This window comes from Bos grunniens, chromosome 20, assembly GCF_055505025.1.
Source record: "Bos grunniens cultivar Pamir isolate PY7600 chromosome 20, Bosgru_T2T1.0, whole genome shotgun sequence".
NCBI lineage: Eukaryota > Metazoa > Chordata > Mammalia > Artiodactyla > Bovidae > Bos > Bos grunniens.
In genome coordinates, this window is record NC_141184.1 from 31,879,016 (window position 1) to 31,905,904 (window position 26,889).

The window sequence follows — 26,889 nt, forward strand, 5'->3', positions numbered from 1 at the left end:
TCATGCAAAGAGTTGACTCATTGGAAAAGACTCTGATGCTGGGAGGGATTGGGGGCAGGAGGAGAAGGGGACGACAGAGGATGAGATGGCTGGATGGCATCATGACTCAATGCACATAAGTTTGGGTGAACTCTGGGAGTTGGTGATGGACAGGGAAGCCTAACATGCTGCGAAGGGGGTCGCATGTTCATGGGGTCGCAAAGAGTCAGATATGACTGAGCGACTGAACTGGACTGATCCTACAGGAGGTTGACCTGTCTTTCCTTCCTGCAGAAACCAGGTCAGTTGTCCTATAAAGCAACTCATAATCTAATTTTTTCTGTTTACTTCCTTGTACCCTGTTCCATAAAGTGCTAAAATGAGTTAGAAGCTTAATTAGACTCAAGCATATGGTAGATGTATGTGTGTATACATATATGTGCATCACAAACGCATGCATAGATTTATACACATATACACATATATGAATCAAATCAAGCTTGTAGCTTGATATATACATATATATATATATATATATGCATACACACAGCTGCTGCTGCTGCTAAGTCGCTTCAGTTGTGTCCGACTCTGTGCAACCCTACAGACGGCAGTCTACCAGGCTCCTCCGTCCCTGGGATTCTCCAGGCAAGAAACTGGAGTGGGTTACCATTTCCTTCTCCAATGCATGAAAATGAAGTTGCTCAGTCTTGTCCGACTCGTACCGACCCCATGGACTGCAGCCTACAAGGCTTCTCTGTCCATGGGATTTTCTAGGCAAGAGTACTGAAGTGGCTTGCCATTGCCTTCTCCAGCATATAGACAGACATATGGTTAAATAGTGGATACCAGCTTCTTTCACACATATATGTAAACATATGACTAAGGACCCTTCAAAGGTAATGCTGTGTTCTTCCTGCTGCATCCCGAATGAGGTATCCCTAACATCTATCATGAGAAATGCTGGACTGGAAGAAACACAAGCTGGAATCAAGATTGCCAGGAGAAATATCAATAACCTCAGATATGCAGATGACACCACCCTTAGGGCAGAAAGGGAATAGGAACTAAAAAGCCCCTTGATGAAAGTGAAAGTGGAAAGTGAAAAAGTTGGCTTAAAGCTCAACATTCAGAAAAGGAAAACCATGGCATCCGGTCCCATCACTTCATGGAAAATAGATGGGGAAACAGTGGAAACAGTGTCAGACTTTATTTTTGGGGGCTCCAAAATCACTGCAGATGGTGACTGCAGCCATGAAATTAAAAGACGCTTTCTCCTTGGAAGGAAAGTTATGACCAACCTAGATAGCATATTCAAAAGCAGAGATATTACTTTGCCAATAAAGGTCCGTCTAGTCAAGGCTATGGTTTTTCCTGTGGTCAGGTATGGATGTGAGAGTTGGACTGTGAAGAAGGCTGAGTGCCGAAGAATTGATGCTTTTGAACTGTGGTGTTGGGGAAGACTCTTGAGAGTCCCTTGGACTGCAAGGAGATCCAACCAGTCCATTCTGAAGGAGATCAGCCCTGGGATTTCTTTGGAAGGAATGATGCTAAAGTTGAAACTCCAGTACTTTGGCCACCTCATGCGAAGAGTTGACTCATTGGAAAAGACTCTGATGCTGGGAGGGATTGGGGGCAGGAGGAGAAGGGGACGACAGAGGATGAGATGGCTGGATGGCATCACTGACTCGATGGATGTGAGTCTGAGTGAACTCTGGGAGTTGGTGATGGGCAGGGAGGCCTGGCATGCTGCGGTTCATGGGGTCGCAAAGAGTCGGACACGACTGAGCGACTGAAGTGAACTGAACATCTATCTGGTTCACCCACACTGAGTGACACAATATTGATCAGAGGGTTCCAGATTGATCCCCAGATTAACAGGTGATCCCTCCATTGTAAGATCAGGCTCCACTGATGAAGGCAAACCAAGCCCAGACCTCAAAGCCTTCTAGGAGATGAAGGGCATCACCTCCAGCCTAAACTCTGCCCCTGATTTCTCACCCACCTGGTCACAGCTTCTCCTGTGCAGGGCAACATAGCTGATTGACCCTTAATCCCTGGCTGTCAGCAAGAATTAGCTTTCTGGTAGCTACTGGGTTGAAAGGAGTGATCAGGAGATTTAAAATCTTAAACTACGCAAAGAAGAGGGCCTGGGCAGCATAGAGTATTGAAAAGTTTGAGATCCTAAACTTAATCTTGATATTCACATGCTCTGTAATCCCAGACAATCACTTAAACTTCTCTGAATCAACAGAGAGGACTCAATGAGAGAAGAGTCCAGAGGAACGTTCAAGCCGATCAAAACTTTATCTTCTGAGAATTAGAACTTGGCACGCCTGTGTGAGACTGTACAGTGACAGCTGAGCCACATTAACAGAAATTCTTTGGAGAAAATGTCCACAAACACTTTTTACTTTGGTTCCTGAAATTTCTCACTCTTGGTTGTTCCATTCGTGATTCTCTGAGATATTCCAGACATATTTTCAAATCTTCCAATAAATTCCTTTTTTGTCTGGCTTAGGATAACCATATCGGTTTCTGTGGTTTGCTACAAAAAGAACCTTTATTAATATATGAACCATCTTCCAAGGACAAGTTCAGATTCTGACACTCCCTGAAGGTATTTACATGGCTACATCAGCCATGGTGATGGCTTTCTGTCGATGTATTATGGGGCTAATCACCTGTGCAACTCACTCAAAATATCTGAGGTATTCACACGGAAACTGACTTCCTACTTGCTTCCACACTTTATTAGTCCACTAGATGGGGGACAAAGTGACCCCACACACAGAGGAAATCCCCTTGACACCAGGAATGTGAATTTCACCTAGCCAGCTCCCATCTTCCACCCAGTCCCCCTTTACAGAAGTTGATGGACAAAAACTATTATCATCTGAGAGTACCGGTTTTCACTGACCTTGTAACAACACAACTCCACATTTCACATGATTGACAATGCACTCCAATTACTGCCTTGGTGACGTCTCCTCCACTTCTTTTTATCTCCAGGGAGACTTGTGCAGCTGTGGGCACACAAGAGATGCTTGGCAGATATGTGCTGACTCAGCCCCTTGCCAAGGCTACTCTCGCTGATCTTATGCGGAGCCATCGCTGACTGGGGTGGGAGGAAAGGTGACAAAACCACAGAATTTCTCAGGAGTTTGAGTCCTTTTGATCAGTCCTGCAGCTGCTGCAAAACTGAAGGACCAGAGACTTACCCCTGGGCTCACTGGCCTTGGTTACCAGGCTGCTTCCATAGCAATGAAGCAAAGTCAAGAAGAACAATGCCCTTGAAAAGCTAATCATGGTTTTGGCCACAGTAATCAGAGCAGAAAAAGAAATAAAAGGAATCCAAATTGGAAAAGAAGAAGTAAAACTCTCACTATTTGCAGATGGCATGATCCTCTACATAGAAAACCCTAAAGACTCTACCAGAAAATTACTAGAACTAATCAATGATTATAGTAAAGTTGCAGGATATAAAATCAACACACAGAAATCCCTTGCATTCCTATACACTAATAATGAGAAAGAGAAATTAAGGAAACAATTCCATTCACCAATGCAACGGAAAGAATAAAATACTTAGGAATATATCTACCTAAAGAAACTAAAGACCTATATATAGAAAACTATAAAACACTGGTGAAAGAAACCAAAGAGGACACTAATAGATGGAGAAATATACCATGTTCATGGATTGGAAGAATCAATATAGTGAAAATGAGTATACTACCCAAAGCAATTTATAGATTCAATGCAATCCCTATCAAGCTACCAATGGTATTCTTCACAGAGCTAGAACAAATAATTTCACAATTTGTATGGAAATACAAAAAACCTCGAATAGCCAAAGCTATCTTTGGAAAGAAGAATGGAACTGGAGGAATCAACCTACCTGACTTCAGGCTCTATTACAAAGCCACAGTTATCAAGACAGTATGGTACTGGCACAAAGACAGAAATATTGATCAATGGAACAAAATAGAAAGCCCAGAGATAAATCCATGCATATATGGACACCTTATCTTTGACAAAGGAGGCAAAAATATACAATGGATTAAAGACAATCTCTTTAACAAGTGGTGCTGGGAAAACTGGTCAACCACTTGTAAAAGAATGAAACTAGAACACTTTCTAACACCATACACAAAAATAAACTCAAAATGGATTAAAGATCTCAACGTAAGACCAGAAACTATAAAACTCCTAGAGGAGAACATAAGCAAAACACTCTCCGGCATACATCACAGCAGGATCCTCTATGACCCACCTCCCAGAATATTGAAAATAAAAGCAAAAATAAACAAATAGGACCTAATTAAACTTAAAAGCTTCTGCACAACAAAGGAAACTATAAGCAAGGTGAAAAGGCAGCCTTCAGAATGGGAGAAAATAATAGCAAATGAAGCAACTGACAAACATCTAATCTCAAAAATATACAAGCAACTCCTACAGCTCAATTTCAGAAAAATAAATGACCCAATCAAAAAATGGGCCAAAGAACTAAATAGACATTTCTTCAAAGAAGACATACAGATGGCTAACAAACACATGAAAAGATGCTCAACATCACTCATCATCAGAGAAATGCAAATCAAAACCACTATGAGGTACCATTTCACACCAGTCAGAATGGCTGCGATCCAAAAGTCTACAAGCAATAAATGCTGGAGAGGGTGTGGAGAAAAGGGAACCCTGTTACACTGTTGGTGGGCATGCAAACTAGTACAGCCACTATGGAGAACAGTGTGGAGATTCCTTAAAAAACTGGAAATAGAACTGCCTTATGATCCAGCAATCCCACTGCTGGGCATACACACTGAGGAAACCAGAAGGGAAAGAGACACGTGTATCCCAATGTTCATCGCAGCACTGCTTATAATAGCCAGGACATGGAAGCAACCTAGATGCCCATCAGCAGATGAATGGATAAGAAAGCTGTGGTACATATACACAATAGAGTATTACTCAGCCATTAAAAAGAATACATTTGAATCAGTTCTAATGAGATGGATGAAACTGGAACCTATTATACAGAGTGAAGTAAGCCAGAAAGAAAAACATTAATACAGTATACTAATGCATATATATGGAATTTAGAAAGATGGTAACAATAACCCTGTGTATGAGACAGCAAAAGAGACACTGATGTATAGATCAGTCTTATGGACTCTGTGGGAGAGGGAGAGGGTGGGCGATTTGGGAGAATGGCTTGAAACATGTATAATATCATGTAGGAAATGAGTCGCCAGTCCAGGTTCGATGTACAATGCTGGATGTTTGGGGCTGGTGCGCTGGGACGACCCAGAGGGAGGGTATGGTGAGGGAGGAGGGAGGAGGGTTCAGGATGGGGAACACAGGTATACCTGTGGCGGATTCATTTCGATATTTGGCAAAACTAATGCAATATTGTAAAGTTTAAAAATAAAATAAAATTAAAAAAAAAAAGAAAGAAAAGCTAATCATGGCTGCAGGGCAATCCTGATGTAAATTTTAAAAGATGCCCCTTCTTTTCCCTACTGCAGTCCAACCCATCGGGGGCAACATGGTGAGCAGAGTACGAGCTAGATTCCAACTCCTATTTGTCCTATGGCTGGCGTTTTTGTCCAGTACACAGGCTAATCAAGCAAATACGGCCCAACCCTGGCACCTTTGAACTGACACCAAAGTCAGCCTCTCCAGACAGCCTTCCAGGATTGAACCACTGCCTCTGTTCCCCCTTCCCTGGGCACTCTCTAAACATCAGACTCAACCGCAGACTTGGCCAGTCACCCTCCCTTGGGCTGTGCCCTGAAGGCATTGGACAGTTCAGATCATCTGGGCTTCACCTGTCCCAGGGCTCTAGCCACTTGTCCCCACAGCCACTCTGATGATCAGCTGCCTGGAGTGTGATCAGCTCTGCAGGGTACGGCCAGATGGCACCTGGTAACCACTTTTGCCTACTACTCACCTCCTCTTCTGAGACTTCTCTGTTGACTCTGAGGTGAGAGATGCCACGGCACCCACTCCTGACACTCAACCATGCATACTCAAGAAGTGCAGAGGAATAGGACCACACGGAGAGATCTCTGAACAGAGGAGGACAGAGCCAGCACATACATCTGCTTCCCCTCCCACCCCTAAGCAGGCTGCCCTGAGAAGCAGGACTCTGTGTTGTTTCTCAGAAGCAGCCATCAACCCCACTTGATGCCAAGTGGTCCCAGGTTGGCAGCACAGCCTCCTTCCCCCCTGCCCCCCAAGACTGTGGTCCTGACCAAGGAAGTGACATGGCAGCCTTGGCCCCACGCCCTCCTTTCTGAAGAACTTTGGTGAAGGCCAGCTTCCTGTCTCTCTACTGGGTTATTTTTGGTGTTCCATCTTCCCCCACCCCAAACTAAAAAGTTCTTGAGGACAGAGGCCAAGTGTTCAGATTCCTCAGTACACGTGTGCATTGTCGCATCAGTCATGTCCCACTCTTTGTGGCCCCATGGACTGCAGCCTGTCAGGCTCCTCTGTCCATAGGATTCTCTAAGCAAGAACACACCTCTTCAAACTACAGGTTTGTGTCCTCGTGCTTTCTGCCCTCACAGGCAGACAGCAAACGACAAAGAGAAGCTGCAGTAGGCATGAAGGGCCTTCCTCTCCCGCTTCTCTGGATGATGGCTCCTGCAAGGACAAGGCGGGCTGAGGGTGGAGATGATGTCTGGGGCAAGAAGACATCATCCTGGGACCTGAGGAGGACTTAAGGAACATGTTGCCACAGAGGATATGCCTGAGTTCTGTTTCCTGGAGATGTAGGAATTCAGACATCACTCTGCATGTGTGCAACCAGTCAAAGCAAGGTGCACGTGCCCTTAGGTATCCCGGGCTTCACCTCTCAGTCCCTCTCTCTGGCTCCTCAGTCTACCTAAAAGTGCAGTCACTGTGTGAACTTCAGCAATTCCTTCATCTCTCAGAACCTATCTGTAAAACAAAGGACATCTCTCTCTCCCCCCTGCCATCCCCAGCTCTCTCCCTCTCTCCTCCCCTAATTCTAGCCTTCACTCTCTTTTTCTGGACTTCTGCAAGATGTAAATGATGTAACCTATGGCACAACTTAGCAACTGAACGACAACAACATATGAAGAGGCCCTTCCTTGATATCTGGTGTGTGCTCAACCCTTCTGCCATATCCACATGCATCTATCAACCCCCTGGCCTCAGACACTAAGACCCTCCAGGTCAGAGGGTCCACTCACTCCATCCTGTGGTCTCTTGATTGGTTTCTCAGCCCTCTGCCTTGTCCCACTTCAGTAGCTGTTCCCTTTCCAGGGGATCTTCCCAACCTAGGGATCAAACCCAGGTCTCCCACATTGCAGGCAGATTCTTTACCATCTGAGCCACTAGGGAAGCCCCATGCTCATCACAGCAGGTGAAATATAAGTGATGCCATGTCACTGCACTCCTTAATCTGCCCCCATGGCTCCTAGCCCCCTCAGAGGCAAGGCAAGGTCCCAACAATGGATCTGAGGCCCTAGGAATGTCTACCCCCACCCCCCGCTACATCCCACTCACTCAACTCCAACTACACTTGCCTTTTTGCTGAGCCTTCAACACCAGGCATATTTCTGGCCCAGGGCCTTTGTAAACACTGTTCTTTCAGTCAACGGAGCCCTTTCCCCATATACTTTCAGAGCTCCCTCCCTCATCTCCAGGGGTCTGGACTTAAGTTATCTTCTCATTGAAGCCGTCTCTGGCCACCCTATCCACTTAACCATCCCCGTAACTCTTTCCCTCCTTTCCTGCTGTATTGTTCTCCTTGGTACTGATCACCATCAAACAAAGTAGATACTTCTATCATGTTTATTTCCTGGATATCTTCTTCAATATGGAAGCTCTAGGAGAGTATGAATTCTTATGTGGGTTCACTATTGTCTCTAGAATACTGCCTGCCATTTAGTGGGTGCTCAATAAATCTTTGTAGAATTAATAAACCCCTCTTTTACTCCTTTATGGCTACATATGTATCTCTAATGTGTCTAAAATTAAGAATAATCTTATTTCTATGTCCATTCCCACAAAATGGGAATCTGCTCAAATTTTTAAAGGAAAATGTCAAATGTTTTTATTTGTTTTAATTATTAATTAAAGTTGTAGAGAATAAACTCCATTTTGTTCCATTTCTTAAAAATACTTTTCTGAATAGTGTGAAATACTGAGAAATGTGATGACCATCCAGCAACAGAAGCTTTAGGGAGGTAGGTTTCTTAACATCTGGACACTGATATACATGGAAGGTTATCCAATCATATTTTTTAATTGAATTTTATATTTTTCAAAATGAGACTTTAAAAGTTGCCCAAATTTTACCCAAATTAGCCCCATTTTCTTATTTGTTTAATACATTTCCACATGAAGCTCCATATGTTATCCTCATATTCCATTTGATATCCACAACTTATTTTGTATCATATTTTCAGTACAAGCATTCTAGACAATAATCTGTTTGTCAAACCAGCCCCTTTTTTAAATGAATCTCAAAGTCTGGTACTATCAATAAGATGGCTCCAGGAATAGTTATTAATGATCCTGCTGGTTCTAAAATAATATAGAAATAGTAGATACTGTCTTGACATCTTAGACCAAAAAAGACACATGTAAAACTTGACCAAGACCAGCCATCAAATACTAATTATTATCAGTGTTAATACAGGACAAAAATCAGCAATGCAGGCCTCTTAGGGAGGATAGAACCCAGAAGGAGCCTTGAAGGAAGGATAGAATTTTAAAAACACACTGGGAAAGGGGAATAAAAAACCAGAGGAACAACTGCACTCAAGGTCCAAAGAAAGAAATGTCAGAGAAGAATAAATATCTGGGTTTGATTGGAAAGGAAGGGGCTGTCGGAAGGAGTGAAAGATTAGCATTGAAGAAAAGGAGGAGGCTAATACCTAATCAGCCTTGGCCATCTTAAATTCCATATTCATAATGAAGGGGAAAGGTTGACCAGATGATCCTTCGGCCAAGTGCAATGATTCTCCAGTTCAAAAGTGAAAGTGAAGTTGTGAAGTCATATCCGACTCTTTGCGACCCCATGGACTGTACGCTCTCCATTCATGGGATTTTCCAGGCAAGAGTACTGGAGTGGGTTGCCATTTCCTTCACCAGAGGTTCCTGACTCAGGGATCAAACCTGGGTTTCCCGCATTGTAGGCAGACACTTTACCGTCTGAGCCATGTGTGATACATTTTCTCTACCTCTGGGCACACCTGTCCTTGAGGAATCATGGCTGATGCACAAAACATGAGGGAACAACAGAATACACATGTAAGCAAGTGTCAGAATGTGGCACAGACTTGGAAAGTTTCAAAAAAGGACAGATACACATTTTTAGAAGAGTCAAGGAAGAATTCCTGGGGAAGAAGAGATTCCTGGGCCATCTCTTCAAGTGTTCTCATTATTTAAGAAGATGTGCCATTGAGGGCACTCAAGCAAGGTAACACCAGCCTGGTGGAGGGGTGGTGGAGGAAGCCTGCAAAGAATCTTGTTCCTTTGGGTCCAGCCTGATGCCTGAGCCAATTCTCATCATGCTGTCCTCTCTTCTCAGTTTATAGCCCAGCTACCCCATGAAGTAAATAAACCAAGAAGATGATATCCCCTTGGTTGGAGACAGTGGTGCAGGTAGGGAGGGTATGCCCACCGCCTAGCTGAGACCCTTCCCATGGCCCATTTCCCTTCGGTCCTGCCACTGTGGGAGGTGCATCAGTAGACGAAGAGGTAGCAGCTGCCCTCACAGCTGTGGAGGCTGTCTCAGCACTCTCTGGCTTGGCAGGTGTCTGAGACACACACACACCTGAATATTTCCCTCAGAGTCTGCAAGAGGCTAGCTTTCCAGAAGGAAGAGCAAAAAAGCAGTGCACTTTCCGACTCTATGAATCACGTCTCGAACTGTCACCCGTCAGAAACTCAGATCCCAAAATAACTCCACTGGCAGCTTGAAACAGTCTTCAGGGGACAGCCCAAGGATGTCCTTTTCCTCCCAGAGAAGACACCGACATTTACGTCTTGTTTTTAGTAATTACAAAGTTCTAAGTATTTTTAAAAAGACACTTGAAAGATTTGTTACTTTCAGGCAGTTGGTTTTAAGAAGGGACTTTTGTGTACAGCAAAGTCTGGGTTTTCTTGGGAAATTCTAAAGGCACAGCAGAAGAAAGCTGGGAAGAATGCTCTCAATACTTCCAGCCCTAAAGCAAGCACTGTAGGACCCATGGGCTGAAAGAGTCCAGTCAACCCAGTCTGCAAGCATCTGCCCTGGCCCTCAGTGTACATGATGGCACTGCCCTCTCAGTAAAGACAAGAAAATCATGAGGCTGGCCAGCTCAGTGATGTGAAATGTCTCAGTATGTTATAATATATACTGGAGAAGACAATGGCACCCCACTCCAGTACTCTTGCCTGGAAAATCCCATGGATGGAGGGGTCTGGAAGGCTGAAGTCCATGGGATCACTGAGGGTCGGACACGACTGAGTGACTTCACTTTCACTTTTCACTTTCATGCATCAGAGAAGGAAATGGCAACCCACTCCAGTGTTCTTGCCTGGAGAATCCCAGGGATGGGGAAGCCTGGTGGGCTGCCGTCTATGGGGTCGCACAGAGTCGGACACGACTGAAGCGACTTAGCAGCAGCATTATGTTATAAAACACCAACCCTAAAGTGACATCCCATGGGAATGAGATAAAGAAGGTGTCACCCCACCTAATGCTCTGTGATGGAGGACACTGAATACATGGGAGGGGTCTGGGAAAGTGAGTGCAGAAACAAAATATAGATGTCCAGACCCCCTGCTGTGGTGCAGTGGTTAAGTCATGTCAGACTCTTTGCAACCACATGGACTGAAGCATGTCAGGCAACCCTATCCTCCACTACCCTGCAGCTTGCTCAAATTCATGTCCACTGAGTTGGTGATGCTATCCAACCATCTCATATCTAACCAGACCCTCTAAATCATGTGAAATAATAGGGGGGTGGTGTGGAATCTACTCCCAGAACTGAGACTAGGAAATAGTCTTAAATCAAAAGTTTGAGTAAGTGTCATCCAAAAGCACACTTGGGAACAAAATGGAAGAGGATTCTAGGGAGGAAGTTATGCAGAGAAGGAGCGGTGGGCAGACAAACTCCTAGAGCTCCTTGCAGGGGAGCTGAGATTCGGGGTCCAGTGGGGATGAACAATGCTCCTCTCAGAGCCTCTCCCTCTCACAGCCATTAAGAGCCCAGACATGGAAGGCTCTGGAAATCCACCATGTTCACCCCACCATCTAAAGTGAAACCAATACAATATTATAAAGTAATTAGCCTCCAATTAAAATAAATGAATTTAAAAAATAAATAAATAAGGTGAAGGCTGAAGAGAAGGAAGGGACCAAGGACCTTAGGTGAACTGTTTCAGTAGCAATTAAATGCTGGAGTAAGCTGAGGAGTAGTCCAGCAACAAACACCTGGAAATTCCACTTGGAGAGACCCACTATAGAGAGACTGACTGGCACCTCCATTACAATGAACAGAATCTTTCTGGGCACCATGGAGAACTGCCAGGATTTATAATTTATTCCCTACTGTTGGCAAGAGAGAAAACCCTTGCACAAGTGCCCAAAGATAAATGCACAATTATGCTGCCTACATTATTGTTTGTATTGTCTAAATGTCCCACAACAAGGACATCAATTCAGTTCAGTTACTCAAGTCCTGTCCAACTCTTTGTGACCCCATGCACTGATGCACACCAGGCTCCCCTGTCCATCACCAATTCCTGGAGCTTGTTCAAACTCATGTCCATCAAGTCGGTGATGCCATCCAACCATCTCATCCTCTGTCGTCCCCTTTTCCTCCTGCCTTTAATATTTCCCAGCATCAGGGTCTTTTCAAATGAGTCCATTTTTTTAATCAGGTGGCCAAAGTATTGGAGCTTCAGCTTCAACATCAGTCCTTCCAATGAATATTCAGGACTGATTTCCTTTAGGATGGACTGGTTGAATCTCCTTGCAGTCCAAGGGACTCTCAGGAGTCTTCTCCAACACCACAGTTCAAAAGCATCAATTCTTTGGTGCTCAGCTTTCTTTATAGTCCCCCTCTACATGACTACTGGAAAAATCATAGCTTTGACTAGACAGGCCTTTGTTGGCAAAGTAATGTCTTTGCTTTTTAATATGCTATCTAAGAAGACAGATTGTAGTACAGACCCACAGTGGGTACACTACATAGGGGCTCCACAGAGTGCACCATGAGGGCAAGGCTGCCATGTCCATCTTATTCAGTCCAGTACCCAGCAGAGGGCTTGGCATATGGTAAATTCTGGAGAGACGAGCCAGCAAATAGAATGAACATGTTACTATGCAAACTTTAGAATAGGCAAGACATATATTGACATGGAAAGATGTCAAGGTATACAGCTGTATGAAGGTGAAAATGAAATTGTTCAGTCGTGTCCGACTCTTTGCGACCCTATGGACTGTAGTCCGCCAGGCTCCTCCGTCCATGACATTTTCCAGGCAAGAACACTGGAGTGGGTTGCCATTTCCTTCTCCAGCTGTATGAAAGGAATCCAGTTATAAAAGAGTACAACTCCGTGTTTACTGTCAGTGATATGTACACGTTTATTTTTTTATATCTTTTCATTTTAAAATTACATACATTCATATAGATAGGCAGCATTTATACTGTGTTGTTCACTGATGCCCATACTCTTTTTTTTCCAGGAACATGGAAAATTGAACATTTCTGGGCCCCCTTTAGTTGGGTGGGGCCACATGTCTAGTTATAACCAAGAAGTTGTGAGCATAAGTGACATGTGTCACTTATAGGCCAGAACATTTCCATACCAGCATGGGCCTCAGAGTTCTCACCCACCTCCCAAGTTTATCTTGAAAGTAAGTGTTGAAATCAAGCCTCTAGCAACCTAGATCTTGGAGTGACTATGATGAATAGGTTCCCCAGTCAATATGCATGTAGTACTGGAGTGAGAAATAAACTTTTCTGCGTTCAACCAGGTTTAGGGTTGTCTGTTACCCTGAAGCAACTGTCTGTTGCTTCAGTTGTGTCCAACTCTTTGCAACCCCATGGATTGCAGCATATCAGGCTTCCCAGTCCTTCACTATCTCCAGAGTTTGCTCAGATTCACATTGAGTCGGTCGGTGATGGTATCTAACCCTCTGCTGCCCTCTCTTCTTTTTGCTTTCAGTCTTTCCCAGCATGAGGGTCTTTTCCCCAGCATAACCATACCCATTTCTGACAACTATAAGACACACACACAAACACACGTACATATATCTATACATGTATGCATACATATATATATGTGTGTATTTACAAATATATATGTGCAAGTATCAACATGCATAAAAATTTTGGAAGAATAATCAGATGAAGTTTCATCTCTGAAGGCAAGCTTAGGGACTTCCACTATTTGCTTTATGCAACTCTCTATTTTAAAAATTGTTTTACACTAAACACAGTCATATCTGTAATTAGTAAGTTTGATTGCTCCCTCCTCTTGACTTTGTCCATGCATAAATCCAAATCAGCCAACGGGCAATCTTAAGTGGTAGTTCTCTTTCGTCTGATACCTTCATCTCCTGGCATCAGCAGCTTTAGCATCCCTGGAAATCATTTAACTGAGGAAGCTAAAATAGAGGGAAGCTTTCTCCTTGGACCAATCTAGCGGAAGTGAGATCTGAGAAGCCTGTCTTTCCCTCATTCAGCTTTCCTCACCTATGCCTTATTCATTTCTGCTCTTTCCTTATTTTTCTTCCCTATCATCCCTACTCCCTAGCTACCCAAACACTGTGCTTCTCCTCCAGCCCCATCTAGACTTCCACTGGCTCCTTCCTGTAAGCCACCAATTCTAAGCTTGGCTGTACATCAGAGTCACCTGGTGACTGCACACATCCAGTGTCAGCTGCCTCCCAACCAACTGAATCCACGTATTTAGTGGTGAGATAGAGGTGCCAAGAGTTTCCAAAGCTCCTCCGGTGATTCTAACCAAGGTTAAGAACTGCCTTGGGGAAAGGAGCTGAGGGAGAACCACTACTCCAAACTGAAAACAGCTCGGACAGTTTCGTTGACCACCTCCAAGGAGAAAGCATGTTTTCACAGGGAACAAATTTGAAGTTAGAAAACTGAAGTGCAAAGGGATTACACAGAATGGAACCTGCCCAATGTTTCCAGAAACCAGAGGCTGTCCCTCCCACCTCTCCTGGAAGAATAAGTAAATGGAAAGATGTGATGAAAGGATGAAGAGGCATCCTGAACAGCCAAGCTTTGCCTGCTATCGAAACAAACAGGAACCTTTTTATTGTAAATCAAGTTAGGTCGATTCCAACTTTGTTAATATCAGGGCTGCTACTTGCCATTCCAATTCCTTGACAAAGCGGTAGTGCAAAGGGCAGTTTCAAAACCCCATTCAAAGCCCAAATATTAGCCATATCTTCATTTTATTTGAGAGATTAAAACTTGGGTCGGGGAGAGAAATGGTGAAGGATGTCAAAAGGTATAAAATTAGAGTTATAAAATAAGTCATAGGGATGTAATGAACTGCATGATGACTATAGTTAATGATACCAGATTGAATATTTGACGGCTGCTAAGAGAGTAGACTTTAAAGTTCTCATCAGAAGAAAAAAACCTTTTAACTATGTATGACGACAGATGCTAACTAGACCTATAATGGTGATTATTCCAAAGTATATACAAATATCAAATCATTATATTGTGCACCAGAAACTAAAATAATGTTATATGTAAATTATACTTCAATAAAAATAAATACAAATCAAAACCCTGTGATTTCAAATGAGAGTTGTGTGGATTTAACTGCCTTCGGGAATGAACACTGGGTGATGGATGAACTTTGTGATGACTGATGCCTCAAGAGCCCTTCAAAGCAGCCTGACTTCTGTCCAGATATTACAGGATGGAATCACATCCAAAATGAAAAGCAAAGAATTCACAGAAGGCAGGATTAAAAGGAATCTGAGAAACCTTCTTCCATAAAAGAACCTCTACATCCAGGCATGATAAGGTAATATTCTGATAACAAGAGTGTCAGCAAGCAAACCTTTAGCTTATCTCATATCAACAAATTTGCAGAGGAGAGATGGGAGGGAGGTTTACAAAGGAGGGGATATATGAGTGCATATAGCTGATTCATTTTGTTGTACAGCAGAAACTAACACAACATTGTAAAGCAATTATACTCCAGCAAAAAGTTTTGAAAAATTTAGATGCCTGGCCTCCCACAGTCCCAGTCACTAGACAAAAAGAACTTACCTTCACTTTTATACTCTTAAAAGTGGTCAAGGACCTGTGACCTTCCTGGCCAACAGAGTTGAGGAGGCCTCGTGCCCTGCAGAACTCGAGAAAAAGCCATTTATGTTGTGGTCTATTTAAATACTATCACCTGAAACTCACACACCTGTTAGCTCTATCCTTCTAACACCTAACACCTGCTGGGTTAGCTATCCCCTCAAACCTTTTAGGATGTATGCGGGCATGCTAAATCGCTTCATTTGTGTCCAACTCTTTGGGAGCCTATGGACAATAGCCTACCAGGCCCCACCATGCTCCTCTGTCCAAGAGATTCTCCAGGTAAGAATATTGGAGTGGATTGACATGCCCTCTGCCAGGGGATCTTCCTGATCCAGGGATCAAACCCTGCATCTCTTCACATCTCTCGTATTGGCAGGCAGGTTCTTTACCACTAGCGCCACCTGGGAAGCCCACCTTTTAGGATAGTTACTGTCAAAAAGACAAGTGATAACAAGTGTTGGCAAGGATATGGAGAAAAGGGAACCCTGTGCACTGCTGATGGGAATTAAATTTCTACAACCACTATGGAAAACAGTATGAAGCTTTCTCAAAAAATGAAAAATACAACACACGGTCCCTCAACCCCACTTCTGGGTCTATATCCAAAGGAAACAAAGTCATTCTCTCAAAGATGTACTTGTAATCCCACACTGACTGAAGCATCACTCAGAATAAGCAAGACATGCGAATGTCTTAGTGTCCATCAATGGATGAATATAAAAGAAAAAGTGGTATGTATGATACACACAAACAGTGGAATATTATTCAGCCTTTAAAAAGAGGGAAATCCTGACACTTGCGACAACATGAATGAGCCTGGAAGGCATTCTGCTGTGTAAAATAATCCAGACCAAAAAAGATAAGTACTAAATGGTATGCATCACTTACATGTAGAATCTAAAAAAATTAAAAGTTGAACTCATACAAAAACAGAAAAGTGGTTGCCAGGGGCTGAGAGGTGGGAGAAATAGGAAGAGGTTGGTAAAAAAGTACAACTTTCTATTACATACAATATGAATAAAGTCTGAGAATCTCATATATAACATAATGACTAGTTGATAAGACTGTGTTGTTTAATTGAAGTTGACTTAGAGAGTAAAACTTAAATGTTTTCACTTTAAAAACGATAAGTGTGTGTTGTAACAGATGTAAAAATTACCTCAGTGGGAGAACCATTTCACAATGTATACATCAAATCATTATATTTTAAACATCTTACAGTTTTGTCAATTTTATGTCAGTAATGCTGGGGGAAAAAAACCCACATTATTTCCTGGAGTTACAAGAAATAAAGGTTGGTAAACACTGGGATTAAAAGAGTCATTAATAGCATAATAAACTGCTCACACTTTGATAAGCCTTCTCTCTAAAATAAGACCCCTTCCAACTAGTGTCAAATGGAGTTTCCCAGGAGAAAAACTCTGGGACCCAGAGGAACACAGGAATATTGACCTGCAGGCGACCACAGCTGAGCACAGAGGCCAAAGTGAGCTGGCTCATAATGCCAGAAGGTGCAGATGATGGTAGGGGTGGGGTTCCCCACAAGAGAAATTCGGCACATTCTGAACCACTCTGGACTATGAACACATTTTTTGTAAAGTGGGAATTGGAATACCTGGTTTACTGACTGACCATCATTCATCAGGCACCTTCATTCCCCAACTACTTTACGTACCTACTAACTTGCCCACTTCTTTGGCCGTGCACGAACCTCATCATCCACAAAATGAGGATAAGGCCCCACTGGCTAGGTTGTCAAACAGATTCAACAGAAAACTATACTGTAAACCACCTTACCCAATGCCTACATAAAGTATATGTTTAGTTAATGTATTTCCTCTCTCTTTCTTTCTTGGCTATTAGAAGGATTGAGTGACCATCTGAAAGCAAGATTGCAAAGGACGGTAAAAGGCCTTCGTTGTTTGGTCAATGCCCTGGTTTCGACAAAAGACCAGAAGAGCAACTCAGAGGGCCCCCCTTCTATATGATGCATTCACCATCTCCCCCTCAAACCAGGCAGAGGGGAACTGGGGTGATGTCCCTAGATGGAGTGGTAGAGAGCAGGCCAGAGTATGTCCCAGGACTAGAAGGATGTGGGGCCAACATTCTTGAAGATGCTCTAAACACCAAGACTGTGGCCTCCTGTGAGGGCCCAGGTGACACAACCTGTATCAACCAAGCACAGGAACTGGAGGAGATGCCATTATGATGCATGGACTTGATCACTTTAGAAAAAACAAGACCTGCTCTAGTTTACACTCATTCAGTAGTCTTACACACATACACAGGGACACACACATCAATTTGGCGAGTGGCTCAGTCATTTGATGCAGATCAAAATCATCATGGAGACATGAAATTCAAGGCATTATACTAGCTTTGCAGGACTGGATGCAGGTAGATGGGGAGGGGAAGCTGAACACAAAATCCCTGCTCAAAGAGCATAGTCTTAAGAGGACAAAGGACACAGGAAAAAAAAACATCAGGGCTGGAAAATCTGACCTGAGGGCAACATTCAGAAACTGAGTCACTGCAGACTAGGGAGTTTTCCAAAGTACTCAACACTGTCAGTTTTGGCCATGGCCCATTAAACTCTTTTACCAAGCTATGTGTTTTGACCATGTTCAAGAGCCTTCAACTAGTTATTCCTACTACAATCCTCACAGTCTGGAGGTTTTTCCTAGAAATAAATGACCAATGTGGTTTTACATTAACTGGCTTTGGGGATGACACTAAGGTCTCCCTTAGCCAATTAAAGGTACTTTTTAAGCACTAGCTCATGTTGGCTGGCTCCAACCAGGGATTGTAGAGGATACAAATTAAGGAGCAGCAGCAATCTCTTCCTGCGAGAAGCTCACATTCAGTGGTATCCTGTCTCTTGTACCTGCTTGTGAGTACCATTTGCTAAATAATTAGGCATTTTGTGAGCAAGCTGTTAAACAGAAGTGTGATTTCTTGAATAATGGCCCTCCAAAAGATATCACATCCTAATTCCTAGAGCTGGAGAATATTAATTCATATGGCAAAAAAAAAAAACATCTTTGAAGATATGTTAAGAATCTTGAGATGGGAGTATTACCTGGGTGGACCCTTAATGCAGTCTTATAGAAAGACTTATGAGGAGTGCAGAAGGATATCTGATACAGAAGAGGAGGAGGCCATGTGACCAGCAAGACAGAGGGTGGAGGGATGTGGTCATAAGCCAAGCGCTACCAGCAGCCACCAGAAGGTAGAAGAGGCAAGGATAAGATGACCCCTTAGAGCCTCCAGAGGTCCTGCTGACATCCTGATTTCAGCACAGTGAAACTGATTCTCGAATACTGGCCTCCAGGAGTGAGAGAGAATAACTTTTTGTTGATTTATGCTCCTAAATTTGTGGTCATTTGTTTCAGCAGCCACAGGAAACTAACACTTAAAACCCACTGTTTCTCTTTGTTGTTGTTTGTTTCTCATTCCTATCTGACTCTTTCACAACCCCATGGACTAGAGTCCACCAGGCTCCTCTGTCCATAGGATTTCCCAGGCGAGAATACTGGAATGGGTTGACATTTCTTTCCCCAGGGCATCTACCTGACCCAGGGATTGAACCTGTGTCTCCTATATGGCAGGTAGACTCTTTACCACTGAGCCACCTGAGAAGCCTAAAACCAACCGTGGTGGCGTATTTATACCACAGAAATAGGCAATGAAAAAATCAGAGCTTTTACATTTCAGAGAGCTGGTGTGTTCTCAAAGCATACCTGGGCAGTTTAGCCTGAGACAAACAACTAGAGAACATGCTTCATGGCATGACATAGCATGATGTACTATGTTATGATGTCATATGATGTCATGTGACTTCATACACCAGAAAAAGCACTTGTGACCAGGCTCCTGATTCTCCCTCAGACAGATTCTATCTGTCCTTACATAGCTCTCTTTACCTTTCTCTGTGGTTTCCTTCTTGAAAAAAATAAAAGCCTCAAAACGAACTCATTCACTTTAGGAACATTTATTAAGCACCTACTGTGTACCAGAAACAGTGCTGAAGGTACAAGGATGAGCAAGACATGATGTCTGTCATTGAGGAGGAGATGCCATTAGTTGCATCAAATAGCCATGATCAAAAGCTGCCTGTGAGGGAAAGTCAGAGATGACTGCTAAGGTGTTCCCATCTCCATGATTTTCACTCTTTCTGATCCCAGTGCCAAATCACTGAGATAGTTTGTCACTGGGAAAGGAGAGAACCTCCTTCCCAGACTAATCAAAGAGCTTTCTGAAAGGGGCTGAGTTGAAACGTTTGTTTCTCTGTCGAACATATGCCCAAACTACTATCTCCTAAAAAAACTATGCTGGGCCAAATACAAAACTGAATCCTAACCACAGGCAGGTCGCATTTGTCAAACAAGAGGATGCCGCCCACAGTATCTCTGCAGGGGTGGTACATATCACCAAAGACGCCTCTGCTCTGGGATACTATGGTAACAGCAACTTAGCAACCATGGCTTGGATGGCTACCTGGCTCCCTGTTCCCTGCATCTTCCCCCATTACTCCTCATAAATGTCCTCACCATGAAGACCTCAGGCAGTCTCCTCTGGTGGCATCTGAAGTTAACATCCAGGAGGAGCTAATAGAAAACAGTCTAACCTACTCTTTCTAAGGCACTGCTCCTCTGAATCCTTACCCTCTCCTCATCTAACCACCCCAATAAATGCCTTGAACATTCTTTCAAACTGTAGATGTTAGCAACAGCCAAGCAAAGTGAATATCTCATGATTCATTTCTTTAATGGGAGAGGTACTATAATTGCTATCATTGGGAAATTTGCACAGGGTAACAGATTTAATCCTCCAGGTGTGAGAACTCTTTGCAGCAAAATCTTATCTATTCATTCATTTAAGAAATGCTTATTGAGGAATTCTCAATGCCAGGATTGAACAAGGTTCTGGAGATTTAAGACATTTAAAAAGCAACCCCTGCCTTCAGAAGGAGACCTACCCAGCATTAGCAAGTGTCACTGGTGGGGTGGTCAGTTGGCATTAAAATGAAGAGCCACACTCCCTGAGGGGCTCCCACTAATCCTCTTCTCTGAGTCAACATCAACAGTCTATACCGTGCTAATTAGCACAATGTATATAAAAAATTATTAATGAGACCAGGGTCCTGTTCATTAGCATGATGAGTATTAGAAATGTAATCTCATTGAAGAAATAAAAAGAGGTTGAAAATGTATAAACTGCCAAGACAGTTGACCAACACTCTCTGTTCTTACATGAACAAAGTATAAGAATCCAGCATGACCAGAAACATGGACAGGGCACGTGGGGCTTAATCTTCAGTCAGCCCCACACCCACTGATGGGATTAGGAGGATGACTGACTGCACACCATCCTGCCTTGGAATGCAGCCACGTCTACCTAGAATGAGCAGCTTCAGAGAGGGGGCAGAATCCCGAAGAGGAGACAGAGTTTACTGCACAGATCTGCACACTGTTTTCTGCCTGCCTTGTTAATTAATGTTTGTCTAATAAATGTCTATATGCGTGACAGAAAAAAAGAAGTCATGATGCCTGTGCTATAAAAGAAAAAAAGAAGCCTTTTCTAATTTGGAAAAAAAATGACTTTGTAAAGAATGTAAATTACAGAACACTTAAAAATAAATTAAATATAATTATGTTTAATTAGAGCCTACTGCAGTCTAAGGAGTAAATAAATACAAATGTATAAAATTAGATTTGTTTGAAATTCAAAATAGGATGATGAAATATTAAAAGAATTCATGCTTTAAGGTCATACAAATCCTGGTTCCTCCACCAGTGAGCTATAGATCTGCTGTGAGCGTCAGCTTGCTCATTTGTAGTACACAGGCCATCTATATCTTAAAGGAGTGTTATACTGGCACTTCCCTGGGGGTCCAGTGGCTAGGACTCTGAACTCTCAATGGAGGGGGGCCAGGTTCCACCGCTGGTCAGGGAACGAGATCCCACATTCTGCAACTAAGAGTCTGAATGCCACAACTAAAGATACTGCATGCTGCAATGAAGATTGAACATCTTGCATGCTGCAACTAAGACTCAATGCAACCAAATAGATAATCAAATAATCTTTTTAAAGGAGTGTTGTATTAAATGGGATAATGCATTATAATAGGGGCATTCCTGGTGGCTCAGACAGTAAAGAATCTGCCTGCAATGCAGGAGACCTTGGTTTGATGCCTGGGTCAGGAAGGTCACCTGGAGAAAGGAATGACTACCCACTCCAGTACTCTTGCCTGGAGAATTCCAGGGACTGAGGATCCTGGTGGGCTACAGTCCATAGGATTGCAAAGAATGGCACATGACTGAGCAACTAACACACAGAGTACTGACTAAGAGACCTTAGAATAGATCCCGAACACAGGAAGAGGCACTGTGCATTTTCAAAAAGTATTAGTTCCCTCTCTCCCCTGCTCCCTCTATCAATATATAGAAGTCACTAAAGAATCTAGAAATGTATAGTAGATGCTCCATATCTTCGGGTTCCACATTGCTGAATTCACGGATGGGGGACCTGTGGATATGGAGGACCTGCTGTACCACACTATCTTATATAAGGAATTTGAGCAATAATGGATTTGGGGATCCCCCATGGATACCAAGGGACAGCTATAGTCAGTACATACACAACTGTATTCAGTACATACACAGTCTTTTAAGGATGTAAAGACCATTCGTGATGGCTGCCTAACTAAGTCCTTTCTCAACACTGGTCTATGGAATAAAATGATGCTGGTAAGTTACAGCTGAAAGTGGCTGTAACTTTAATATCCCTACATGGAAATGTAAAACCATTAACAAACAACCTCATGCCAACTTTTTACTTTTTAAAAACTATTCACTGAAATCCAAGTTGAAGAATCTCAGTTCTAGTCAATGATGGAACTGGTGCTAAACTCCCTTCTCCGTGAATCCTGCCAACAATACATTTCAGTCTCTGTTAGAGCTTTTTTAATGGGGAAAAACACAGTATTGAGGCAGGTACTATTTATCAAATACATAGGATACATTAGAAATGTATAACATGGAGAATATTCATTTTTTACTATGTGCATGCTCAGTGGTGTCGGACTCTTTTTGACCACATGGACTGTTGCCCACCAGTCTCCTCTGTCCATGGAATTTTCCAGGTAAGAGTATTGGATTGGGAATGGGTAGCTATTCCCTTCTCCAGGGGATCTTCCTGACCTAGGGATCAAACCCCCATCTCTTGTGCCTTCTGCATTGCAGGCAGATTCTTTACCACTGAGCCACCTGGGAAGCCCAATTCTATAATTACTAGCACATTACTTTCATTCTAGAGGCTGTGAGGTTGTAGTTCTTGCTTCTTTTGTTTGCCCTCTGATGGATGACAGAGGATGAGATGGTTGGATGGCATCACCGACTCAATGGACATGAGTTTGAGCAAACTCTGGGAAAGAAGGACAGTGAAGCCTGGCATGCTGCAGTCCAGGTGTTAAAAAGAGTCAGATGTGACTTAGTGACTGAACAACAACAACAGCACATAACTAGCACATTTAGAGGATTCAGAACATAGATTCTATCTAGAAAGATGGTACTGATGAAATTATTTGCAGGGTAGCAATGGAGATGCAGACAGAAAACAGACTTATGGACATGGGGCAGAGGGGTAGGGAGGAGAGGTGAGATGCCTGGAAGAGTAACATGGAAAGTTACATTACCATATGTAAAATAGATAGCCAGTGGGAATTTGCTGTATTTCTCAGGGAATTCAAACAGGGGCTCTGTAACAAGCTATAGGGGTGGGATGGGGTGGAAGACAGGAGGGAGGTTCAAGAGAGAGGGGACATATGTATACCTCTGGCCAATTTATGTTGATGTTTGGCAGAAACCAACAAAATTCTATAAAGTAATTATTCTTCTATTAAAAAATAAATAAAATCTAGAGTCTATACTAAAAACCACTATTTCTTTAAAAATGGTCACAAGGTGTAAGTTCTTCTGGGTTTTGCCTCAGTAACATGCTTCCCTCCCTGCTGTGGGAGCTGCCAGTGACTGAGCCATACTTAGGAAAGAACGTGGCCTCTGGCTCTCCTTCTAGTCCATACAAAAAAATTAAAAAATAAGCCAACTGATGCTGAGGAGGAGGATGACAAATCAACAACACAATATCAGATTTTCATTTAATGTTTATTATGTGCCAATCTTTGTCAAAAGACATTTACATCTACTTTCTCACTTTCTCCTCACAGGAACCTAATGATAAAGGATCAACCATCATCTCCATTCTACAGATGAGGAAAGCAAAGATCACAGAAGAGTTATGTCATTTGACAAAGGTCACACAATAAGTGATGGAGCTAAAAGTTGAAGCTAAGTGTGTCTGATTCTAGACACGCATTCTAAATGTGTCTGATTCCATGCTATTATCTTTCTTTGTTGTACTTTGGAATTTCAGTTCTCTTCTAATAGGCAAACAGATGAAATGTCCACCAGCAAGTCACTTTCTTCTTCTGAAATTTATTTTTCTTATCTACATAATGACTGTTGTAGGAAGAGGGAGACAAAAAGTAGCAAAGATAAAGACCCAAAGGCAGAAGGGCATGTGGAACTCTGGAGGAGATAAAACTCCAGTATTGTTGAAACAGAATGAGAACAGAGAAAAATGACTGGAGACACAAAGGAGCCAGACGGAAAGAGCTCTGTAAGCAGTGGGAAAGGGTTTAGACTGTATTCTGAGGTCACAGAAAGACATTAATGGGTTTTAAACAAGGAATGACATGAGCAGATGTACATTTTCAAAATATACAGAGGCAGTAAGTGGAAAATGAATCCCAGGGGTTAGAGTGCAGGCAGGAAGATCTTCAGTCTGCAGTCAGGGTGTGGTGGATGGCACTGGGAACGCGGTAACAGGATGGGTGACAGTGAGAGAGAAAAGAGAAACGTACAAGGTAGAATCAACAGGATGCGATGATTCATCGGCTGTGGAAGATAACAGAGGAAGGAGCCCGGAGGATGTGCAGGACTCTAGCTTGTGCCACTGGGTGATACTGATACCATTTACTGAGACAGCGAAACTGACAGAAAAGGTTGGAAAGGACAATGAATTCAGCCTTGGACAAAATTGAGTTTGTGTGACATCCACACGGAGATTATCAGTAAGGAAGCACTTGGAGCTCAAAACAAAGATTGGGGACAAAAAATAGGAATTTACAAGTTATTTCATATAGATAGAAATGGAAAAAGATGATATAGAAAGCATGGCATACAAATGAAATCAAAGAAATGGAACTAAGCTCTGAGAAAGAGTAAAGCCAGGAAGTGGTGGGGGGTGGGGGTGGGGTGGGGATGGTGAATGAGAGATGAAGTGACCTGAAACTAACAAACTAAGAAAGTATGAAGTTCTTAGAAAACCCAGGTAAGAGTATAAAATGCTATTGAGAGTTCAAGCAAGTTAAGCCCTGAAGTGTGTTCATTGAACCCAACAGTCTAAGAGGCACTGGTGACCTTGACAAAAGAGGTTTTGATGAAAGGGGCAGGGGTGGAAGGCAGAGGGTAGTTAGTTGGTGAGAGGTTAGAGAGTGAAGGGGGCAGCAGACATCTTTGTTCACATGGGAAGTTTTACTACAAAAGAGAGGAAAAGAGAAGATGGGGAGAAATTGTTTTTTCCTCTGGTGATTAGGGCATGCTTAAATGTCCAGGGACAATGGGATGAAGATGGAGCTAGAGCTAGAGACGACAAAGTAGGGTACAGGGCAGAGAGGTGACAACTGATTCTGCAAAGCACCCAAAGAAGCAAAGAGGGCAAGCAGGAGAAAGGATTCAGGAATTAGAAAAATGTCAATCTTTACGCACACTAGTGTGACTTTTTTTTTTACAAAGGCTGTCAGGAGCCACCAAAAAGCAGAGCCTGGGAAAAGCTATTTCTATTTGCAAAGTTGCTTCAAACACAGGGGACTCTCTGTCAGCAATGGCTCTCAAGAGTTGGCTTAGTTGTGGACCATGCAAGAAGCTTTTACAAAGCCTGACCTTGGGTTACATGCCATATCAATTAAATGAGAATCTCTAAGGTGGGACACAAGCATCAGTAATTAGGAAACACCAACCCAAGAGGTTCTAATGTGCAGTCAAGTTTAAGAACGAGTCATCTAGAGATTGTATGTGATTTAATATTTACCGTTAAGAATGAATTATATATGGTCAGAACCAAAAAGCGGAGAAGGCAATGGCACCCCACTCCAGTACTCTTGCCTGGAAAATCACATGGACGGAGGAGCCTGGTGGGCTGCAGTCCATGGGGTCACTAAATCGGGCACGACTGAGCAACTTCACTTTCACTTTTCATTTTCATGCATTGGAGAAGGAAATGGCAACCCACTCCAGTGTTCTTGCCTGGAGAATCCCAGGGACCGGGGAGCCTGGTGGGCTGTCGTCTATGGAGTTGCACAGAGTCAGATACGACTGAAGCGACTTAGCAGCAGCAGCAGCAGAACCAAAAAGAGTTTTAGGGAGCCTTCAGTTTTATCATTTTCAAGTCAAAATAGAGCAGCAAATTAATAAAGGAATTAGAATAGAAAACATTCAAGTGCGCTGCCCACAGAAAGGGAAAGCACAATTCTGATTAACATTTAATTGTATGGTTTCATATGAATGAACTGGGTCAAGATGTAAAATGCATTTCTTATGGTGGGTCAGGGTCAAACAAGTTTGGAAAACAGTGACTTAACTCCTTTCATAAATGAGAAAATTGAGGTTCAAATAGATTAAAAGGCTACTCTAAAGTCAAACACACACGTGAACGATGGCAAATTCCAGACCAGAATCGAGGTTTCCTGACAACTACTTCCAGGGTACCTAATGGTCCCCTGTTTCCTGGGCATGTTGGTTTCCTCTTCTCAGCAGTACTGTAACCTCCCTGAGAATAAGGGCTACATCTTAAATTCTTAAGGTTTACCTACATTTGCCAACTTCTTTGTTTCCCACATCCTTCTTTCCTTCGGGTTGGATGTGCTTATTGAAATAATTTTTTTATCAAGGTTCTCTTATTCTTTGTTTGAAATCTATTTGTTTTGGTCTCATTTGGGTCATAATCTAGTTCAAGGATTCACAAACTTTATAAGTTGTGAATATTCACAAACTTTTATAAGCTTTTTAAAACAAACGTATAAAACAAAACCCCTGGGGTTCTTATGAAACTACTGTGATTCGGTCGGTCTGGGGTGGACCCTGCATTTCTCACTTTTTCCCCGTGACGGTGTGCTGCTGGTCCTCCATCGCACTTTGAGTAACAAGGGTTTGGCAGATTCAGAATTCAATGTTAACAGTCATTTTCCCCCAGGGGCCCTGTTGTATTGTCCTCTGACCTCTACTGTTACTAATGAGAAATTCTATACCAGTCTAGTATTTGCTTTTGGTGACGTTAAGTGTTTTTGATGAAATGCGCCTAGATTTATGTTTGTTTGTCCTACTCAAGGCTTGGGATGCTTCTTCCATCTGAGGATTGAGCCTCTTGTCAATTCTGGAAAATTATGAGCTCATTGGTTCTTCCCATATGGACTTCTTAATCTTACATTACATTGCAACAGAAGGAACATCCAACATAAATAAGTAAA

The 26,889-nt window shown here is 42.8% G+C and overlaps 1 protein-coding gene across 9 annotated transcripts in view; it reads right to left on the reverse strand.

The window, feature by feature from the left end:
- ADAMTS12 (ADAM metallopeptidase with thrombospondin type 1 motif 12) overlaps positions 1–26,889 on the reverse strand; it is a 395,312-nt gene that overhangs the window by 295,559 nt on the left and 72,864 nt on the right. For 3 of the 9 annotated variants that reach the window (XM_086361325.1, XM_086361329.1, XM_086361326.1), the window contains exon 1: positions 15,264–15,376. The exons of 3 other annotated variants lie outside the window; for them this stretch is intronic. The gene's annotated coding sequence lies outside the window, so the exon portion shown is untranslated. Of the gene's footprint in view, positions 1–2,896; positions 3,003–15,263; positions 15,414–26,889 lie in introns of those variants that run through there. 3 more of the 9 variants (XM_086361328.1, XM_086361324.1, XM_086361327.1) reach the window with 2 other exon arrangements.